Genomic DNA, 6000 nt, shown 5'->3' with positions numbered 1-6000 from the left:
TGCTTCACTATATTCATATATCCCAGATTTATAGTATGGCTTCTTGTTCTTCTATTCAATTTTATGTGCTAAATATAAAATTTACATTTCCCATTGACACTGTAACAGTTTTAGTAAACTGTCACCTGTTTCCTATGTTAAATGCAAGTTGCACTGTCACTCCCTGCCAGTAGAGGGCACTAGGGAGCCATTATCTGGGAAATCTCTTCAGGTCAGAGAATAAAAGGGAGAGGGAAGTGTGAGTTACATATACCTGTTAGCTAAGAGCACATGTTTTCTCTCCATGCTTTCATTTGGGAAACACGGTTTAGGAACAGTTGTGTTCAACTTCTCAATAGGGTTCTTTATTGTGTGGTATCTGCTTGATTTTGAGGGCTTCTCAACTGGATCAAATTCTTTATGTTATTATCTTCAATGTGGAACTATATGAACTATAATCCAAACTCCTGAACGAGAAGACACCTTTTCCTTGGATTAACCTTTGTTGAACAAACGTGGATGAAGTTCTTCTAACATCTTCTAACATGATGGACCAAGGACTATTGTGGTAACTCTGAACTTTGATATTGGATGCACATTTATAAGGTTTTGTTTCTAAATGATTTGCCTTGTGTAATATTGTCAAGACAGTTCCAGAAGAGGACAATGACTCAAGTTATCTACCATCTCCACCACCTGAAGAGGAAGATGAAAGCCTGATCAGTCTTACTATTTCGACAAAGATGAGACAACTGGAGATTAAAATGGATAAGGTGGAGAAAGAGGGTGTTGAATGTGTTCATGAAGTGGACACCTCTATTCAGAATTATCTTCAGCAATATGATCGTCGTTTGACTGCTATAGAGGGGCTGATGCCAGACTTGATACAGCTAATGACCACTCAATCATGGAAGTTGGAGGAAGAGCTTGTTGATCTAGTAGAAGAAAAGAGTAGCCGCCTATAGAAAAACCTAGAAAACCAGCTACAAGTGATGGGCAAATCAATAATGGATTGCATTGGGAGAAGAGACAAGCATCTTAAGTCTTTGCTTTGTCTTACACCTGGAGCTACCTCCACACCAACGACCACCTCAACACCATATGTACAGTCAACTCCCCTGCTAAACCAGCAGGGGAGTTGACTGTAGTATGGCCATTAAAATCGAATTCCCTAAGTTTGGGAGCACAGGAGCTGAAGACCCGATAGCTTATCTGGAAAAATGTGCTGAGTTTCTAGCTGTCCGACCCATGAGTGATGCTGAAATATTAGCAACTCTGCCATCGGTACTAACACATACTGCCAAGGATTGGTGGGTGGCTGAAAAAGCACAAGTTAAAACATGGAGTCAGTTCAAAACTGCCTTTTTGCGGTCCTTTTTACCCGATGATCATGAGGTTGAAGCGGAAAGGAGGATAAGAGAGAGAAAACAAGGGATTGATGAGGATCTTCGAACATTCGCTTTCCAGGATCGAGCCTTATGCCTTAGACTGAAACCAACGATGTCTGAGAGAGAGATTCTGCAAGCTGCCTTATGAAACTGTAATTCCCGTATCGCTAGTATTTTGAGAGGAACAGTGACTACCTTTGATGACTTGGGGACATTGCTGAGGAAAGGGCCCTCTGGAAGCAACGTCAGGCTGAACAATCTTCCAGAAGAGGAGGCCAAGATAAGTACAGCAGAGGTAAGCCCGGAGGTCACAACATAGCATTAGTGACAAGAGGAAATGTCAAGCTTCTAACCTTGACTATAACTTTGCGTGGCCAATCTTGTGAAGCCGTCCTGGATACAGGTAGTTCTTACTCATTAATCCAGGAGTCATTGTGGAGGAGATGGAAGGAAGAGACAGAGTCTTGGCGGTCCAGTCGGGACAGACATTTACCCTTGCTAATGGTGATACCCAGAGGGCATTGGGCGAAGTTACATGGGAATGTACCCTGCAAGGTTGCACAAACCCATTGCGACTATTCATCATGAGAGATGAAGACTTAGCCTTTCAGCTCATATTAGGCCTAGAATTCCTGGTAACGTGTAGAGTCAAGTTGGATTTTGAATCCTCCACATATTCATTGCCTGGAGAGAAAGAAACAGTACATCCTTTCTCTTGTTATGACCAACCCTCATCAGTTAACATACAATATGCACTGCCAATAGTGCCAGTATCTAGTGATACCACCGCTGCCATCAAGGATTTGGTGAGTCTTGCAGATGCTTTCCATACAGAGAAGAGGCGTTTAGAGGAGTTGCTGTTTAATTGGCCGACCGTCTGTACAGATACATTAGGTAAAACTTCTATCATTAAGCACCAGATTATAACTAACGACCCTGTTCCAGTACGGAAAAGAGCTTATCCCGTTCCAATCAATAAACAAAACCTAATTGATGAAGAAGTCAAAGCCATGCTGAATAAAGGTATAATACGACCATCTGTCTCCCCATGGGCAGCTCCAATAGTGCTAGTGCCTAAGAAGGATGGGGGTACACGTTTCTGTGTGGATTTTCGAGCACTGAATGCTAAAACCCCACTAGATGGTTTTCCCATGCCTAAGATACAAGAGATCTTGGAGTCTTGTCTACGGAGCAACAGTATTCAGTACCCTAGACCTCAAGACTGGATACTGGCAAGTGGCGATGGATGAAAGTAGCAGTCAAAAAACTGCTTTTGTTACAAAGTACAACCAGTATGAATTTGTTCGTCTACCTTTTGGATTGAAAAATGCTGGAGCAACGTTCCAAAGGCTCATGAACAAAGTTCTACAAGATCTTATTGGCAGATGTTGTTTCGTGTACATAGATGACATTGTTGTGTACTCCAGAGACATCCAGCAACATTTCCAGGATCTGAAGAAGGTGTTTGCTCGGCTGGAATCGGCCGGCCTAACCCGTAACCTTAAGAAATGTAAATTGGTAAGGAAATCACTGACCTTCCTAGGACATGTCATTTCAGCGGAAGGATAGAGGATTCCAAAGTGGATGCTGTCAAGAATTTTCCTGTGCCCAAAAACATTAAGAGAGTTGAGCGATTCCTAGGTCTTGTTGGGTGGTATCACCAATTTATTCCATATTTTTCATAACGTGCTGCTCCACTTCATGCACTTAAGAAAAAGGGTGTACCATGGAACTGGACTAAAGAATGCCCACATTCTTTAGAAGATTTGAAGCATGCCCTACAAAAGGCCCCGGTTCTGGTGCCCCCAGACTCAAGTAAGTCATTAAAAGTGCAGACCGATGCTAGCGACTTAGGATTCGGGGCTGTACTGACTCAGGAGTCGGAAAAGGGAGAACACGTCATCGCCTATGCATCCAGTCTACTTCAAGGAGCAGAAAAGACATATGCCGTGTCAGAGAAGGAATTCCTCTCTGTCATCTGGGCGGTTGAAAAGTGGCGGCAATACCTAGAAGGGAAACCCTTTGAAATTCTTACTGATCATGCTGCACTCACGTGGGTATTCAACCATCCTCGTCCAACATCGAGGCTTACTAGATGGGCTATCCGACTTCAGGGATTTGACTTCACTGTGAGGTATTGAAGAGGGAGATGTAATGTCGTGCCTGATTCATTGTCCCATGCAATGCCTGAGGGAGAGCCACTGGGAAGTGTTGCGGTATGCCAGGCAAAGGATGTGAATGGAGACTTACCGATCAACTGGGAAGAACTTGGTCGAAGCCAAAAAAGTGATCAATCTTTGCAGCCTCTATGGGATGAAACACAGTTTACCCCTATCGACCCTCAACATATCCATTATGTTGTACAGAACAGCTTTCTGTTCAGATGTGTCCCTGAAGGTCAAATGGGTCATACTTTTCAAGTAGTCATCCCAAAGGATCTCCGGCAGCAATTTCTCCAGTTTGCACATGACAATCCTTTAAGTGGGCATCTTGGACGCATGAAAACATTGCGTAGACTACTCAACGTGGGGTATTGGCCAGAAATCCAGCGAGATGTATGGGATCACTGCAAACAATGCCAAACCTGTCAGCAATACAAGCCACATATATCCAAACTTTCTGGAACCCTTCAATCTACTCTGGTAAAAGAACCTGGATATATGATGGGCATTGATCTTATGGCACCATTTCCAAGGAGCACGAAGTTGAATGAGTATTTACTGGTTTCTGTGGATTACTGTAGCAAATGGGTCGAGGTGTTTCCTTTGCGGTCAGCTAAGACACCTTTGATAACTAACATCCTTATCAAAGATATCTTTACCCGTTGGGGGGTACCTACATATTTGGTATCAGACCGAGGACCACAATTTACCTCACAACTTCTGAATGCTACCTGTAGGCAATGGGGTGCCATTCAAAAACTTTCCACTGCAAACCATCCTCAGACTAACCTAACAGAAAGGGTAAACAAAACTCTTAAGACCATGATTGCCTCATATGTCAAGGACAATCATCGGAATTGGGACCAATGGATCCATGAGTTCAGGTTTGCAATCAATTCAGCTTGGCAGGAGAGTACGAAGTATATCCCAGCAGAAATCGCTCTAGGACGCAAGATGAAAGGACCCCTTGAACTGTTTCAATATCGTTCGCCTGATCCTGATTAATCTGCATATGAAGTTCTTGAACGTCAGAAATCGCTTCTGGAGAGGGTGAAGGAGAATGTTGCGAGAGCCCAGAGCAGACAACAGAGGTACTACAACCCGAAGAGGCGACAAGAGACCTTCCAGGAAGGGGAACTCGTCTGGGTTCGTACTCACCCGTTGTTTCATGCAAGGGATGCCTTTATGGCCAAACTAGCTCCTAAGTGGCATGGGCCTGCTAAAGTTTTAAAACAGTTGAATAATGTAAACTACAGAGTTGAGCTGTCAACCGAACCTAAACAAATTGAAACATACCATGTAGAAAATTTGAAAAGGTTTTACGGCCAGGTCAGGCCTTCTTCTGAGAGGGGGGGGTGTAACAGTTTTGGTAAACTGTCACCTGTTTCCTATGTTAAATGCAAGTTGCAATTTCACTCCCTGCCAGTAGAGGGCACTACGGAGCCATTATCTGGGAAATCTCTTCAGGTCAGAGAATAAAAGGGAGAGGGAAGTGTGAGTTACATATACCTGTTAGCTGAGAGCACATGCTTTCTCTCCATGCTTTCATTTGGGAAACCCGGTTTAGGAACAGTTGTGTTCAACTTCTCAATAGGGTTCTTTTTTGTGTGGTATCTGCTTGATTTTGAGGGCTTCTCAACTGGATCAAATTCTTTGTTATTATCTTCAATGTGGAACTATAATCCAAACTCCTGAACGAGAAGACACATTTTCCTTGGATTAACCTTTGTTGAAGAAACGTGGATGAAGTTCTTCTAACATCTTCTAACATGATGGACCAAGGACTATTGTGGTAACTCTGAACTTTGATATTGGATGCACATTTATAAGGTTTTGTTTCTAAATGCTTTGCCTTGTGTAATATTGTCAAGACATGTTGCATGATCACAAAATGTATACTTTGCTTAAGGGAAATATAATTGTTTGTAAATGGTGATTGATCCCCCCTCATCTTTTATGTAACCTTTGAGGTAAGTGTTACAACACTAAAGCAAAAGATAGAAAATAACCATCTTAAGACAAATGTTTTTGTGAACCATCTAATGTGCCTTTTGCACAGTACTGTAAATATACATAATGATAGATATTATTGGGAAGAAAACAGAGATATTCATCAGAAAATGGGGGTATATATGAATATATTTTACAGACAAAACTTCAGAAGCTCAGAAGAGATCCAGAATGAAAGGTTGTCTGGCCAAGAAACTGTGAAAGAAGGCTCTAAAGGGCATGGATGACGGATAACTTCCTCCAGTTAAACAGCACCAAAACTGAAGGTCTCCTCATTGGGACCCCACACCAACTCCGATCTTCCCCCCTGACAGTCTACTAATTTGCTGGACACGATATTTCCTTGACGTCCTCTATAATAAACTTGGGGGTTCGATTTGACGCCCACCTATCATTTAACACTCACATCCAACGCACCTGTAAAACTGCACTTTTTCATCTCCAGAACATTTCCAAACTCC

This window comes from Xyrauchen texanus, chromosome 44, assembly GCF_025860055.1.
Source record: "Xyrauchen texanus isolate HMW12.3.18 chromosome 44, RBS_HiC_50CHRs, whole genome shotgun sequence".
NCBI classification, from domain to species: domain Eukaryota; kingdom Metazoa; phylum Chordata; class Actinopteri; order Cypriniformes; family Catostomidae; genus Xyrauchen; species Xyrauchen texanus.
The sequence above is the reverse complement of the archived record's forward strand: the minus strand, read 5'-3'. Positions refer to the sequence as shown.